Below are 17,878 nucleotides of genomic sequence, written 5' to 3' on the forward strand. Positions count from 1 at the left end.
TATTTACTACATGTCAAGAGTGGCGACAGATCCTCTTTAACCACCTCCGGACCGCTGTACGCAGATTCGCGTTCCGGAGGTGGCAGCGCTGCGCACAATCACGCATATACGCGTCATCTCGCGAGACGCGAGATTTCGCTCCAAGCCGGCCCGCGCATGCGCATCGCGGGCCGGCAAAATTCAAAGAAGAAGTTCGTCACCAGCCTGCCAGCAACGATCATTGGCTGGCAGGCTGGCGATTTTTAAAAAATCCAATCCAAAGTCATATAACAGATCATATTAGTAAATATGATCTGTTATATGGCTTGTCTGCTCCTGTGCTGGTCCTTTTCGTCGGTTGGATTCAGCAGAGGAGCAGACTGAACTGTGAGTAGCACCAAACACTACACTGTAGCCCCAGATCACCCCCCTGCACCCCAATTAACCCTTTGATCACCCCTTTGATCAATCACCAGTGAAAGGAAAAAAAGTGATCAGTGTAAACTGTCACTTTTTTTTTTTCACTAGTATTGGCTGTTAGGTTTTAGGGATAGTTTAGGCCCCTTGGTTAGGTAGTTAGCGTGAGTTAGCGCCCAGCCCACCGCACCGCAGTCACTTTTATTCGCTGAATAGCGTATCGCTAATCAGCATTTGTACTTTTATAGTATCTGTAAGTGATCAAAACTGATCACGGTCAGATCTATAATAGTATTAGTGTCACTTTAGTTCGCCCTCCACCCAAAACGCAGTGTTTGCCCGATCAGGCCTGATCGGTCGCCCACACGTGCGTTCACCCACGCCCGCCCCACCGCAGTGACAAAAAATATATATTTTTTGATCACTGCACATTCATTTTACATGCACTGCGGCGATAAAAAAATCAGTTTTGATATTTTTTATCAACCGCAGCGGCCTCCGGTACTTCGCTAGCCTCCCCTTTGTAAGACAGGCTTGCTTTTTTTCTTGGGTAGTCTCAGGGAATACCCCTAAATTTAGTAGTCCAAAATGTCAAACAGGGGGTATTCTTCTGAAGAGGCCTACAGGATTCTGACCCAGTCGGATGAGGAGTGGGAACCCTCATCTGATGAATCTAGCGGGTCAGAATATGAACCTGTGGAAAGCAGTGGCTCTCTGACCCAAAGTTCGGACGAGGAGGTGGAGGTCCCTGGCAGCACCAGGCGTACCCGGCCCCGTGTTGCTAGACCACAGGTTATGCAGGATCCGCTTCAAAAGCAGCAGAGTGGGGCTGTCGCTGCCGGATCACGTGGTGAGGCATACACCAGCAGCGCAGCCCTCCCCGGACCTAGTACCAGCACTGCCGTACAACATGGTGACGTGGCGAGCACCAGAAGGGCAGTTGAAGCTGGTACGGTGGCACGTGCACTAGTTACCCCGTCGCAGCCACCGCACAGACAGGCCCGTAGAGCCCCTAGAATCCCTGAGGTGCTGGCAAACCCTGATTGGCAGTCACCAACTTCAGCCGCACCTGTAGTTCCCCCTTTCACCGCCCAGTCTGGAGTTCGGGTTGAGACGGCTCAAATCGGTTCGGCCCTGGGATTTTTTGAGCTGTTCTTGACTGCGGAGCTCTTGGACTTAGTCGTGGCAGAGACCAACCAGTATGCCACACAATTTATAGCCGCCAACCCGGGAAGCTTTTATGCCCAGCCTTTCCGGTGGAAACCAGTCCAAGTTTCCGAGCTTAAAATTTTTTTGGGCCTTCTCCTCAACATGGGCCTGACAAAAAAGCATGAATTGCGGTCATATTGGTCAACGCACCCGATTCATCACATGCCCATGTTCTCTGCTGCTATGTCCAGGGCACGATTTGAGGCCATCCTCCGTTTCCTGCATTTTAGCGACAACACCACCTCCCGTCCCAGAGGCCACCCAGCTTTTGACCGGCTCCACAAAATTCGGCCCCTCATAGACCATTTCAACCAGAAATTTGCAGATTTGTATACCCCCGAGCAAAACATCTGCGTAGACGAGTCCCTAATACATTTTACCGGGCGCCTTGGCTTCAAACAGTACATCCCAAGCAAGCGTGCCCGGTATGGGGTCAAATTGTATAAGCTCTGTGAAAGGGCCACAGGCTATACCCACAAATTTCGGATCTATGAGGGAAAAGATCAGACCCTGGAGCCGGTCGGTTGCCCTGACTACCTGGGGAGCAGTGGGAAGACAGTCTGGGACTTGGTGTCACCCTTATTCGGCAAGGGGTACCATCTTTATGTGGACCATTTTTACACAAGTGTGGCCCTCTTTAGGCATTTGTTTCTAGAACGGATTTGCGCCTGTGGCACCGCGCGAACTAGTCGCGTGGGCTTCCCCCAACGGCTTGTAACCACCCGTCTTGCAAGGGGGGAGAGGGCTGCCTTGTGTAACGAAGAACTGCTCGCGGTGAAATGGAGAGACAAGCGTGACGTTTACATGCTCTCCTCCATTCACGCAGACACGACAATCCAAATTGAGCGAGCAACCCGTGTCATTGAAAAGCCCCTCTGTGTCCACGACTATAATGCGCTCATGGGAGGGGTGGACTTCAATGACCAGATGTTGTCTCCGTATTTAGTTTCCCGCAGAACCAGACGCTGGTATAAGAAGGTGTCTGTATATTTAATTCAATTGGCGCTGTACAATAGTTTTGTTCTCTACAGTAAGGCTGGGAGAACACGATCTTTCCTCAAATTCCAGGAAGAGATCATCGAGAACCTCCTTTACCCAGGAGGTTCCGTGGCCCCATCCACCAGTGTAGTTAGCCGTCTACATGAGCGACATTTCCCCAGTGTCGTTCCTGGTACCTCAACCCAACAGTCACCCCGAAAAAGATGTCGTGTCTGTAGCAGGAGTGGAATAAGGCGTGACACCCGCTATTTCTGTCCTGACTGTCCTGACCACCCTGCCCTATGCTTTGGTGAGTGTTTCCGGAAGTACCACACACAGGTACACCTAGCATAGGGATTGCATCTCACAGGACAGGCACACAGGGCTATTAGGGCCCTTTTACTCTCAGCTGCTGCAAACCTCTCCTTTCACCTGGGATAAAGTGCATAACGTACTTCGCCACATCTTTGGGCGATTTGCGCTTTGCACATTGTCCCATGGGGAAGGAGAGGTTTGTTCTATAAAGGTAAAATAAACTAAACAAAAAAAAAATTACCGGTAAGTAAAAAAGTTAAAAAAAGTTAATATGTTCTGTTCTAAAGTTAATAAAGTTATTGCTTTGCGGCCTGGTTTTTTCTTTTTTGTTTTGTTTTTTTTACCTTTCAGGTGGACCAACCGATCGACTAGCTGCAGCACTGATGTGCATTCGGACAGAAGCATTGCGCTGCTGTCAGATTACACGCAAGTCTGTGTATGCGGCGCTGCAAGACGAGATTTCTCCTCTGCAGTAAAAGATATGTTTGCCGAGGCATATGAGCTGAGGAGGTGGCGGTGTTCATATACTTTGGCAAACACTTTGTATATATAAAAAAAAAAATCCCGGCAATGATTTATTCATCCACATCAATTGATGTGAATGGAGAAATCTGGTTTGCCAGGGCATACGAGCTGAAGTGGGTATGGATGTTGGGCGGAGCTCCTATGTCCTGGCAGACGCCTTTCCCCTCCTTTTTCTTTTTTTAGCAGAGATTTTTTCATCCACATTGATCGATGCGAATGAAGAAATCTGTGCCGTTCATTTTTTTCTTTCAGCCCAGAGGCTGAACGGAAAAAAAAAATCTCATTACCCGTATGCTCAATATAAGGAGAATAGCAGAAACTCCTAATGCTGGGCATACATGTAATGATTGCGGAGACCCTCAAATGCCAGGGCAGTACAAACACCCCACAAATAACACCATTTTGGAAAGAAGACACCCCAAGGTATTCGCTGAGGGGCATATTGAGTCCATGAAAGATTGAAATTTTTGTCCCAAGTTAGCGGAAAGGGAGACTTTGTGAGAACAAAATCAAAAAAATCAATTTCCGCTAACTTGTGCCAAAATTTTTTTTTTTCAATGAACTCGCCATGCCCCTCATTGAATACCTTGGGGTGTCTTCTTTCCAAAATGGGGTCACATGTGGGGTATTTATACTGCCCTGGCATTTTAGGGGCCCCAAAGCGTGAGAAGAAGTCTGGTATCCAAATGTCTAAAAATGCCCTCCTAAAAGGAATTTGGGCCCCTTTGCCCACCTAGGCTGCAAAAAAGTGTCACACATCTGGTATCTCTGTATTCAGGAGAAGTTGAGGAATGTGTTTTGGGGTGTCTTTTTACATATACCCATGCTGGGTGAGATAAATATCTTGGTCAAATGCCAACTTTGTATAAAAAAATGGGAAAAGTTGTCTTTTGCCAAGATATTTCTCTCACCCAGCATGGGTATATGTAAAATTACACCACAAAACACATTCCCCACCTTTTCCTGAGTACGGAGATACCAGATGTGTGACACTTTTTTGCAGCCTAGGTGGGCAAAGGGGCCCACATTCCAAAGAGCACCTTTCGGATTTCACAGGTCATTTACCTACTTACCACACATTAGGGCCCCTGGAAAATGCCAGGGCAGTATAACTACCCCACAAGTGACCCCATTTTGGAAAGAAGACACCCCAAGGTATTCCGTGAGGGGCATGGCAAGTTCCTGGAATTTTTTATTTTTTGTCACAAGTTAGTGGAAAATGCTGTTTGTATGGAAAAAAAAAAAAAAAAAAAAAAACAGCATTTTCCACTAACTTGTGACAAAAAATAAAAAATTCCAGGAACTTGCCATGCCCCTCACGGAATACCTTGGGGTGTCTTCTTTCCAAAATGGGGTCACTTGTGGGGTAGTTATACTGCCCTGGCATTCTAGGGGCCCAAATGTGTGATAAGGAGTTTGAAATCAAATTCTGTAAAAAATGACCTGTGAAATCCGAAAGGTGCTCTTTGGAATATGGGCCCCTTTGCCCACCTAGGCTGCAAAAAAGTGTCACACATCTGGTATCTCCGTACTCAGGAGAAGTTGAGGAATGTGTTTTGGGGTGTCTTTTTACATATACCCATGCTGGGTGAGATAAATATCTTGGTCAAATGCCAACTTTGTATAAAAAAATGGGAAAAGTTGTCTTTTGCCAAGATATTTCTCTCACCCAGCATGGGTATATATAAAATGACACCCCAAAACACATTCCCCACCTTCTCCTGAGTACGGAGATACCAGATGTGTGACACTTTTTTGCAGCCTAGGTGGGCAAAGGGGCCCATATTCCAAAGAGCACCTTTCGGATTTCACACGTCATTTTTTACAGAATTTGATTTCAAACTCCTTACCACACATTTGGGCCCCTAGAATGCCAGGGCAGTATAACTACCCCACAAGTGACCCCATTTTGGAAAGAAGAGACCCCAAGGTATTCGCTGATGGGCATAGTGAGTTCATAGAACTTTTTATTTTTTGTCACAAGTTAGTGGAATATGAGACTTTGTAAGAAAAAAAAAAAAAAAATCATCATTTTCCGCTAACTTGTGACAAAAAATAAAAAGTTCTATGAACTCACTATGCCCATCAGCGAATACCTTAGGGTGTGTACTTTCCGAAATGGGGTCATTTGTGGGGTGTTTGTACTGTCTGGGCATTGTAAAACCTCAGGAAACATGACAGGTGCTCAGAAAGTCAGAGCTGCTTCAAAAAGCGGAAATTCACATTTTTGTACCATAGTTTGTAAACGCTATAACTTTTACCCAAACCATTTTTTTTTTATCTAAACATTTTTTTTTTATTAAAGACATGTAGAACAATAAATTTAGAGCAAAATTTATATATGGATCTCGTTTTTTTTGCAAAATTTTACAACTGAAAGTGAAAAATGTCATTTTTTTTGCAAAAAAATCGTTAAATTTCGATTAATAACAAAAAAAGTAAAAATGTCAGCAGCAAAGAAATACCACCAAATGAAAGCTCTATTAGTGAGAAGAAAAGGAGGTAAAATTCATTTGGGTGGTAAGTTGCATGACCGAGCAATAAACGGTGAAAGTAGTGTAGGTCAGAAGTGTAAAAAGTGGCCTGGTCTTTCAGGGTGTTTAAGCACTGGGGGCTGAGGTGGTTAAAGGGACGGAACACCTAGAAAGAAAGCAGGAATCTTCATGAGGATTTTCTGCAACAAGACAGTCTTTCATTTTCAGATGGCAGATGAGTGGGAGTGTTATCCTACAAATTATCTGGAATAATGAAACACCATTATTTTAACTATATGCATGCAAAAAAGCAATCAAGCACCTTAATTTCCCGGAGTGCGTTGCAGTCAGCTCTTTAACTCCTTAACCCCTTCTCCCCTGTATAGAATATAGTCCCGCACACACAGCACCAGCAGTTCCACCCATAAAAAACACTGTATGCATCCCCCCACACATTTCCTTTTCTACTGTCTAGAAAGAGATCTAGCCATGTGTTTCAATGAATTTACAAGTAGGGATGAATGAAAGGTGTCAATCCGCTTCATCACGATGAGATCTCTGCCAGCACTAAGAGGAGGTTGTCGGAATATTTATGCTGTCTCCGATTTAACAGTCTATATTATTTATGTGAATAAATTAGAATCTGTAAAGGAGGAGATTCTAACCTATTATAAATACCAAGCTAAAGAGAGCTCGTGATCTGCGCTAAGTTAGAGGACAAAAAGAAGGCAGTGGTAAATCAAATTATATATTTATTAAATAACAATAAAACAGTGCAAACTAATATATAAGAAAATTGGTCACAAATGAAATTCAATCAATGATATGCACATTTTTAAGAAAGCCCAGGTAATGTAGAGTGTGTGTGTGTGTATATATGTGTGTGTGTGTATGTGTATATGTATATATATATATATATATATATATATATATATATATATATATATATATATATATATATATATATATATCCACCCACTACAATACCTCCAATTATATTTAAAGCAATTTGATACCTGATTTTTCTGAGCCGACAGATATCATACTAAATCCAAATCTGGTTTATACCATATTTCATCTTTTATCTATACAGATATATATACATTATCAACCATACCGGCCTAGAACTGAACTTAGTTCCTTGGAGATAAAATGTCAGGTTTCTGTGATGTAAAAAAAATAAGACAAAGATAAATCATTTCAGAACTTTTTCCACCTTTTAATGTGACCTATAAACTGTACCACTCAATTGAAAAACACACTGAAATCTTTTAGGTAGAGGAAGAAAAAATATAAAAATAAAGGCACATTTTGACTTGGCAAGATTTGCCCACTCTTCTTGGCAAAAACACTCCAAATCTGTCAGATTGCGAGGGCATCTCCTGTGCACAGCCCTCTTCAGATCACCCCACAGATTTTCAATGATCTACTAGTTGAGGAAATAGCTAAAATGACATTGAAAGGGGAAGTTATCATTATGGGAGACTTTAATCTTCCTGATGTAAACTGGAAAACCAAAATAGCTAGTTCTGCTAGGAGTACAGATATTCTAAATTCCCTACTGGGATTATCTCTACAGCAAGTAGTGGAGGAGCCAACCCGGAAGGAGGCCATTTTAGATTTAGTATTCACAAATGGGGAAAGAAAAGACGATGACAGGCAAATTTATAAGATTATGCAGAGAGAGGCCAAACCAGTTATAAGAGCTTCTAAAGCACAGGCAGAAGAGAAATTGGCTCAGTCAGTGAAAAAAGGCAATAAGACATTCTTCAGATACGTAAATGAAAAAAAAACAAGGAATTACCAAATTAAAAACAAAAGACGGAAGGTATATGGAAGAAGATAACTAACTAGCTGACTGCCTCAATGAATACTTCTGTTCAGTTTTTACAAAGGAAAATTAAGGAAAGGGATCTCAGTTAGGCACCATTCACACGTCCGCATTCGTTCCGCAATTTTGCAGAACGGGTGCGGACCCATTCATTTTCTATGGGGGCGGAATGGATGCGGACAGCACACAGTGTGCTGTCAGCATCCGCATTTGCGGAGCGCGGCCCGGATCTTCAGGTCCACAGCTCCGCAAAAGAAAGAGCATGTCCTATTCTTGTCCGCAGCTTGCGGACAAGAATAGGCATTTCTATAGGGGTGCCGGGCGGGTGTGTTGCGGATCCGCAACACACCGCGGATGTGTGAATGGAGCCTAAGGAAGGAAGACTAATGAATCTTTTGATGCATGTGTCTTTACAGAGGAAGAGGTTCTAAGTCAGCTGTCTAAAATTAATACAAATAAGTCACCGGGGCCTGATGGGATACACCCAAAGCTATTAAAAGAGCTTAGCTGTGAACTAGCAAAACCATTAAAGGGGTTAGCCGAGTTATTTTTTTTGTTCTTTCTATGTTCCTAACTAAGCAAATGTAACAGCTTTCCAATTAACTCACTTTATCTCCAGTGGCTGGTTTCTCAGATTTCACTGAGGGTCACATGACCTGTGATGTCAGCTTCTCTCCCTGCTCTGATAAAGGTCATTTACAAGCCTGTAAACGAGAGGTCACTGTGCTGGCCACGGCTGCCCCCCCCCCCCCCCCCCCCCCCCTCACTGCCATCTACTCTCTGCTAGGATTCTTAACCCCTTCAGCTGCACAGCTCTGCAGGCAGTGAGGAGACAATGCTGGGCACTGGAGCTGACATACTAGAGAGAGCATTGCACAAGAAGGTAGGGGGAAGATCCATGTGTATTAGCAGTGTCATTATACAGCTGGGACTTGTAGTTCTACACTTACAAGTTGCTGTTGATTCTCCCAGCACTCAGGGCAGCTCTTGTATCCACTCCCTTAGCAGTGTCATTATACAGCTTGGACTTGTAGTCCTACACATACAACATGCTGCAGAGTCTCCCAGCAGGCAGACATGTCACTCAGGGCAGCTCTTGTATTCACTCCATTAGCAGTGTCATTATACAGCTGGGACTTGTAGTCCTACACATACAACAAGCTGCAGAGTCTCCCAGCAGGCAGACATGTCACTCAGGGCAGCTCTTGTAGCCACTCCCTTAGCAGTGCAGGGGGAGGGGCAGAGATTGTTTTTATTGCATGTAAACAAAGGGCCGGAAAAGAACCAGGTAAATGAGGAAATGGATATATATATATATTTTTTTTTTTTGAATAAAACTTGCTTAGCTCGGTTATATATCAGATTTTCAGTGCTATATTTTTTTTTTTATAACTCTGACAACCCCTTTAACAGATTTATTTAACCAATCACTGGTAACAGGAGTCGTCCCAGAAGATTGGAAATTAGCAAATGTTGTGCCCATTCACAAGAAAGGTAGTAGGGAGGAATCGGGCAACTATAGGCCAGTAAGCCTGACATCAATAGTGGGGAAATTAATGGAAACCATACTTAAGGAGAGGATTGTGGAACATCTAAAATCCCATGGATTGAAAGATTAAAAACAGCATGGGTTTACTTCAGGGCGATCATGTCAAACTAATCTTATTGATTTTTTTGATTGGGTGACTAAAATAATAGATGGCGGAGTAGTCGTAGACATCGCTTATCTAGACTTTGGTAAGGCTTTTGATACTGTCCCACCTCGAAGGCTTATCAATAAATTAGAGTCTTTGGGCTTGGACTCCCATATTGAATGGATTAGGCAGTGGCTAAGGGACAGACAACAGAGGGTTGTAGTCAATGGAGTATATTCAGACCATGGTCTTGTTACCAGTGGGGTACCTCAGGGATCTGTTCTGGGACCCATATTGTTTAATATCTTTATCAGTGAAATTGCAGAAGGTCTCGATGGTAAGGTGTCTTTTTGCTGATGACACAAAGATTTGTAACAGGATTGATGTTCCTGGAGGGATACACCAAATGGAAAAGGATTTGGGAAAACTAGAGGAATGGTCAAAAATCTGGCAACTAAAATGTAATGTTAATAAGTGCAAGATAATGCACCTAGGGTGTAAAAACCCAATAGCAGAATATAAAATCAGTGATACAGTCCTAACCTCAGTATCTGAGGAAAGGGATTTAGGGGTCATTATTTCAGAAGACTTAAAGGTAGGCAGACAATGTCATAGAGCAGCAGGAAATGCTAGCAGAATGCTTGGGTGTATAGGGAGATGCATTACCAGTAGAAAGAGGGAGGTGCTCATGCCGCTCTACAAAGCACTAGTGAGACCTCATTTGGAGTATTGTGCTCAGTACTGGAGACCATATCTCCAGAAGGATATTGATACTTTGGAGAGAGTTCAGAGAAGAGCTACTAAACTAGTACATGGATTGCAGGATAAAACTTACCAGGAAAGATTAAAGGACCTTAACATGTATAACTTGGAAGAAAGACGAGACAGAGGGGATATGATAGAAACTTTTAAATGCATAAAGGGAATCGACAAAGTAAAAGAGGAGAGCATATTTAAATGAAGAAAAACTGCTACAAGAGGACATTAAATTAGAGGGGCAAAGGTTTAAAAGTTATATCAGGAAGTATTACTTTACTGAGAGCGTATTGAATGCATGGAATAGCCTTCCTGCAGAAGTGGTAGTTGCAAATACAGTGGAGTTTTAAGCATGCATGGGATAGGCATAAGGCCATCCTTTATACAGTCCTGATCAAAAGTTTAAGACCACTTGAAAAATGGCAAAAAATCATATTTAGCATGGCTGGATCTTAACAAGGTTCCAAGTAGAGCTTCAACATGCAACAAGAAGAAATGGGAGTGAGACGAAACATTTTTTGAGCATTCAATTTAATGAAAACAACGAATAAACTGAAACAGGCTGTTTTTCAGCTGATCAAAAGTTTAGGACCACATGCCTTTTAAAAGGCCAAATCTGTGCAAAGATGTGGATTCATTGTCATTTTCTGTCAGGTAGTCACACGTTGTGATGGCAAAGGCAAAAAACCTCTCCCTTTTTGAACGTGGTCTGGTTGTTGAACTACATAAGCAGGGTCTCTCACACGCGCCATCGCTAAGATAGGGCCAGGGGCTATTCATAGTATTCAGTATATTGGGCAGACTAGATGGGCCAAATGGTTCTTATGTGCCGACACATTCTATGTTTCTATTCAGGTCTGGGCTCTGGATGGGCCAGTCCAAAACTTTAATCTTCTTCTGGTGAAGCCATTCCTTTGTTGATTTGGATGTAGGCTTTGGGTCGTTGTCATGCTGAAAGATTAAGTTCCTCTTCATGTTCGGCTTTCTAGCAGAAGCCTGAAGGTTTTGTGCCAATATTGACTAGTATTTGGAACTGTACATAATTCCCTCTAGCTTAACTAAGGCCCCAGTTCCAGGTGAAGAAAAACCGCCCCAAGGCATGATGCTGCCACCACTATGCTTCACTGTGGGTATGGTGTTCTTTTAGTGATGTGCAGTGTTGTTTTTGCGCCAAACATATCTTTTGGAATTATGGCCAAAAAGTTCAACCTTGGTTTTTTATCAGACCAGAACACCTTTTCCCACATGCTTTTGGGAGACTTCAGATGTGTTTTTGCAAAATGTAGCCTGGCTTGGATGTTTTTCTTCGTAAGAAAAGGCTTTCGTCTTGCCACTCTACCCCAAAGCCCAGACATATGAAGAATACGGGAGATTGTTGTCACATGTACCACACAGCCAGTACTTGCCAGATATTCCTACAGCTCCTTTAATGTTGCTGTTGACCTCTTGGTAGCCTCCCAGACCAGTTTTCTTCTCGTCTTTTCATAAATTTTGGAGGGACGTCCAGTTCTAGGTAATGTCACTGTTGTGCCATATTTTCTCCACTTGATGATGACGGTCTTCACTATGTTCCATGGTATATCGAATGCCTTGGAAATTCTTTTGTACCCTTTTCCAGACTGATACCTTTTAACAATGAGATCCCTCTGATGCTTTGGAAGCTCTCTGTGAACCATTGCTTTTGCTGTGGGATGCAACTAAGAAAATTTCAGAAAAGACCAACTAGAGCAGCTGAACTTTATTTGGGGTTAATCAGAGGCAGTTTAATGATGGCAGGTGTATGCTGACTCCTATTTAACATATGTGATTGGTTAATTCTGAACACAGCTACATCCCCAGTTATAAGAAGGTGTGCACACTTATGCAACCACATTATTATTATTATTATTATTATTATTATTTTCTTCCCTCCACCTAAATGATTTCAGTTTGTTTTTCAATTCAGTGGTACAGTTTATAGGTCACATTAAAGGTGGAAAAAGTTCTGAAATGATTTATCTTTGTCATTTTGTTTTACAGCACAGAAACCTGACATTTTAACAGGGGTGTGTAGAATTTTTATATCCACTGTATATATAGATATATATTCTATTAAATCTCCTACAAACTATAGGCAAATTAATACTATTCCAGTGTATCGGCTAGTAGAAATCAGTTTCAAGGTTCAGGACTAAAATTCCACAAGTCCTATCTTCTATCACTGTGTGGTTTCAAGATGGCTGCCACCAATAGCTGGATAGGTAGTCAATCGGATGGCTGGATGGATGATCCCCTCAGGTAAGGGGATCAGATGGAGATCAGGAAGATTATTCTTAGAGAACTTCCCCCTCAAAGAGCTGATGCCCCTTCTGTCAGTTCACCTAACCTTTTTATCTCATTCAAAAATGGGATTGGTCTAGTTTTATCATTAACTAGTGATAACAACTTATCACTAAAAGGACCTCCCCCAGTGATTTCGCAATCTAGGTCTTAATTTTACTCTTAACACTAGATGGCACTAAGGCTCCATGTAAAAAATCTTGCCAATTATAGCTATTTTCTGTATATTTCCCTATTAATTTAAAGAAGGGATAAACTTTAACTAAGATTCCAGACAGAACCTTGAAGAGATCTGAAAGAGACAATGAAGTTTATCTTTTGTCAAACATACTATTTTCTTTCTAAATCTCTGACTAAACCTAATTACTTCCATACACACACTATGACACTCTTGGTCATTGTTTGGTAAAAATACAAGGTTTGTTTATAATCACCTGTATCCACAATTCTCCTTCAAGAAATCTTCTTGAAGAAAGAGATCATTAACTTACACTATTCTCTGACACAATACTCTTAAACTACCTAGGAACTTCCACCTCAATTGTAACATTAAATGAATATATCTGTAATTACCATACTCTTAGTTATATAAAACACCTATTTAAAACAATGATATAGAAACCAAAATTCCCTTTACGTGATTATTCAAATAAACTTTACAATATGTGGTAAAATTATATTCTTTTTACTCACTGGGAATAAATCAAAACTCAGCATATTCCCTTATCTGGGTAATTGCCTTTTATTGAATCTATCTAAATCTTCTTACAAGACTAGACTGTGTAACCACTTCTGTACAGATCGTTAATCTGAAGTTAGGGATTCTAAGTCCAAAGGATACTAGACTCCTCTTGTCCTTTCAAATAGGACAAGGAAAGATGTCTAACAAGATAAGGAGCAAGTAAGCAAATACACTACTAAGCTTGTCTGGGCCACCAGTCAATGCAGGCGGTGGACCAAAATTTCAGCTACAAGAGAAACTGTACTGGGCACCAGAGAGGATTTAATGAAGCTTAAAGAGGACCTTTCATCTCTCCTGACATGCCTGTTTTAATAGCTTCATGCATTTTCCATGTAATAACAATTCTGGAGCATCTATTCCTATGACTCTGTTGTGTCATTCCTTTATTATTTCTACTAGAAGTTATGAATTAATTGCTAGCAGTCTGCAGTAAGGGTACAGAGGGGAGGTAACCAGTTGGGGGGGTGTACCTGCACAGTCTGAAAATGGCAGCACTGATTGGATAGAATGAGTCTGTGCAGGTACCCCCCCCCCCCAAGCTGGTTACCACCCCTCTGTACCCTTACTGCAGACTGCTAGCAATTCATTCATAACTTCTAGTAGAAATAATAAAGGAACGGCACAACATACAGACCTAAGAATAGAATAGTTATTACATGGGGAATGCATGGAGCTATTAAAACAGGCATGTCAGGAGTGATGAAAGGTCCTCTTTAAATACAAACAATAGGCTTATTCAAGCTCTCTAAGAAAGAGATAAAGATCTGTTTTGAATTTTTTTCTTTCCCAAAAATGTTTCAGGTATTCCAGTTTTAATGTAGAGAATAGGGTGTTGAACAATTTTCTGATATAAATCTATTTAAAATTTTGCTTGCATACCTTTTGTTATATGCATACACTAGCCTCTCCCTAAAGAAAAAAAATGGTGCGGCCCATTTTAGTCCTGTAAAATGCATCCACAGAAGAGGTTGGCAGAGCTAAACATGGTGTCAGTCATGTGACCCTGACAAGTGACCTGGCTTTCAATTAACTGCCCAGGTGCCTAACAGGTTAATAGTAGTGTATTGAGGAGCAGAACATAGTATACAGTATTACTACCTGCAGCAGCATATAATCATGTCTGTCTGTTTTTTTTGTTTTGTTTTTTTTAAACTCTAAAGTTTACTAACAGCATGACATCACCTAGAGACAGGCAGCCATGTAAATGCACACAGTAATGTAGTTACAGTAAGCACTAAAATAAAATCATGATTCCACCACTGGTCCTATTTTCTTATCACATGAATGTGTGCTGATTCAGCAGAAGTATGTCATGTAACACTGCTGCTTACTGAATGTCAGACAGATGCCATGTTTCAGTTAGGCCATTCTACTGCATAGACCTTTAATCCAATGAGGCACGGATGCAGACTATCGGTAATGCGGCCGGACTAATGTGGTAACCATATTCATCAGTTACCCCATGAGATCATCTTGATCATCTATTCCGGGGCACGCAAGTACCATTGACATATTAATATGGTGCAATATCATTTATGCACCACATTTTCCTGAATCTTATTTACCAATACTGTTGTGGACGGGCATGTCTTGGACCATATGTCGGACTGGATATATGGTTTATTGTTATAATTGTTTGCTGAAAATGACAAATTTATCATTGTCATCAGTGAGATAATAGATTTTTATATGATGCCTATTGGGACACTGGATTAGGTGTCCCAAATTATTGTTGTGGGGACGAAACGCGTTGGGATTTAGGGGCCTTAAGCGTGGTGTTGCCAACTGTAATGGCTTAGGTACCTATATCATTGTAATTAAACTGGCGAACAGTGTACTTGGCATCCACTGGATGATAGCTATATTTTCTATTGTATACTTGAGAATGATACTATGTACTCAGCATTTATTTGATATCTATAATGATAACCGTGTGTACTGAGCATCCTTATTTTTGTATCTAGAAGAACGATATTGTGTACTCAGCATCTATTTAATATCTACTATAACAACTATGTGTACTGAGCATTTATTATTATTTTTTGTACTTAGAATAGGCCACAATATATTAATATTGGGCATACCATATGGTTTTGCGTGTGTCACCTGTTTTCAGGGCCATCCCAGGGCATATAGGAGGTTCCTGAATACGGGATCGCCCCTATCGGGGCGGCCATTCCGTTCTTTAGGCAGGGACTACTAAGAAAAGGGTGAGCATTAGGGACAGGTCCCATATTGAATGCCATAACCCTACCTAAAGAACAGTCTCCTCCAGTATCTCGGAGGACTCAGGACTACCTGATCCATACCGTATCTAATGCTATTTTTCTCGCCCAGTTTCCTTGGGGGACACAGAAGACCTTGGGTATAGCTCATCTCCCTAGGAGGCGTGACACTAAGTGAAGACTGTTAAGCCCCTCCTCCACAGCTATACCCTCAGCCTGGAGAGAGAGACTCCCAGTTTTTGCTTAGTGTCCAAGGAGGCAAGACACTCCCTGCTCTGCAGGGCTGGTTTCTCCTTGTTTAAATTTTAGATTTTTACTTTTTTCTTTTCTTTTTGTTCCAGATCATCAGGGACAACAGAGACGCACTAGACCTCTCTGTTTCTCCCGGGGTTGAGCTGCGCCAGTGCCGGTCACCCGCACGGCTGCCTCCCCCACAGAAGGCAAGGTGGATCAGGGCAGCCCAGCTCCCCTACATCCCGCCAGCGCAAGGGTCGCCCGCACGCCAAGTCCCCCTTCCAGCGTCCTGCCACTACGGTGCCAGTAGCTGAAGGGGCGACCCTGCTGGAACGGACCGAGGGTGAAGACGTCTATGGTGAGAGATTGGCTTCTCCAGCCCAACGTCCCCGTCCCCCCCGGTCTCCTGCGTGCCTGACCCTATACTGGGCCTATGGACCCTTCTGTCCCTGCTAGACCTAGGCTGGCCCCTGGGCTGCCGCAGGGCGACATTCTGCTCCCTCTCTCCTGGCCTCCATAGGTCATTGGCACCCTTCTCCCTACAAGAAGAATGCCTGGGGAGCTGCAGAGGTCCGCAACTAGCTGCCCCTGACGGAGGGGTTATGCAGGCGTCCCACCCTCACAGGCACCCGGTCTCAGGGTCCCCCTCCCTCTTACCGGCTACTGCTTCTGGGCCAGAGCCTTGCTGCTCCTGACCCTCCTCTGCCCTCACGGGCACCGGCCCAAGGGCAAGGTGGTTGTGGCTGTTGGCCACATGTTGCGCTCTTATAAGCCAGGGCCCGCTCCATGGGTAAAATGGCTGCCGAGCGCAGGGTCCTCGCTTCTGGGCAGCGGGGTGGGCACCCGCGGCCTGCAATATGAGCGCTATGCTTCAACAGCCCCAGGCCGACCGTCGGAACATTCCGGTCGGCCGGGCACCGCAGGCTTTACGGCCGCGATCCCGGCGCTCTATCCGGGTCCCCGGCTCTTCCGGCCCGCGGGGTGGGCACCCGCGGCCGGCATGTGCATGCGCCGCTTCGTTCCCCGGCCGGTACTTGAATACTGTGCGGCCCCGGTCAGCCGGGCGCCGCTAATAATTTAGGCCTCGGCTTCACGGCCTACAATTACTAGGCCGCAAAATTCCGGCCTCTGTTGGAGGGGGCTGGAACTTCTCCAGGCGGGAATTCTTCCCGCCGGGAGGTTCCCCCGCCCCCAGGGGATCGCAGCGCCGCCCTCCAGGCCGGATCCCTGTTAACCCTTTGGGTACAGGCCGGCTTCAGATGGCCTGTATGGGTGCCCCCAGGGGATCGCAGCGCCGCGGTACAGGCCGGCTTCAGATGGGCCTGTATGGCTGCCCCCAGGGGATCGCAGCGCCGCCCTCCTGGCCGGATCCCTGTTTAACCCTTTGGGTACAGGCCGGCTTCAGATGGGCCTGTATGGCTGCCAACCCCCCCGTGCCCCTGTAGGTGGCTCCCCTTTCTGTTATATATATAAAATAAAAAATAAAAAAATAATAATTTTTTGATATATATAACTTGTGGGCTGCGAGGGACGCTGCAGCCTCATGTCAGTACATGCCCCCCTTCCGGCTGCGGCGCTGCCAGGGTCATTTTACCCTCCTAGCCCCCTCTCACGATACGGCGCTGGTCAAGTGCATGCGGCCCTTTCTGTAGGCAGCATTCGTCACCCTCTTCAGTTATGGTACTGCCATGTGCGGGACCCCCCTCCTGGGCGGGATACTGTACTCTCCCTAGCTGCGGGTTGGCCTTGTGCATGATCCCCCTTTCATTGGCGGACTACTGCAGTTTCACCGGATACGGTGCTGGCCATGTGCACGACCTCCTTCCATAGGCGGAACGCTACACTCACTAGATTCGTTGCGATCTGTGCATGACCCCCTTTTCTTAGGCGGAATACTGCACTCTCACCAGATACGGTGCTGGCCATGTGCACGATCCCTTTCCATTGGTGGAACGCTGCACTCTCACTGGATTCGTTGCCGATCATGTGCGTGACCCCCTTCCATAGGCGGAATGCTGCACTCTCTGAATTCGCTGACGCCCATAGGCATGACTCCCTTCCGTGGACGGCATTCGGCACTCTCACTGGATTCACTGCCAGCCATGTGCATGACCACTTTCCATAGGTGGTATGATGCACTCTCATTGGATTTTCCCTGTGGCGGCATACATACACTCCCTCGGTCGGTGATGTTCTCTCGCCGGTACGTTGTTGGCCATGTGCATGAACCCCATACATGG

General features: G+C 44.1%; 1 protein-coding gene across 1 annotated transcript in view; it reads left to right on the forward strand.

Moving 5' to 3' along the window:
- The window catches only part of TXLNG (taxilin gamma), a 56,411-nt gene that overhangs the window by 23,512 nt on the left and 15,021 nt on the right, over positions 1–17,878 (forward strand). The window lies entirely within an intron of this gene.

The sequence above is a fragment of the Bufo bufo genome, chromosome 3, assembly GCF_905171765.1.
Source record: "Bufo bufo chromosome 3, aBufBuf1.1, whole genome shotgun sequence".
Taxonomy (NCBI): domain Eukaryota; kingdom Metazoa; phylum Chordata; class Amphibia; order Anura; family Bufonidae; genus Bufo; species Bufo bufo.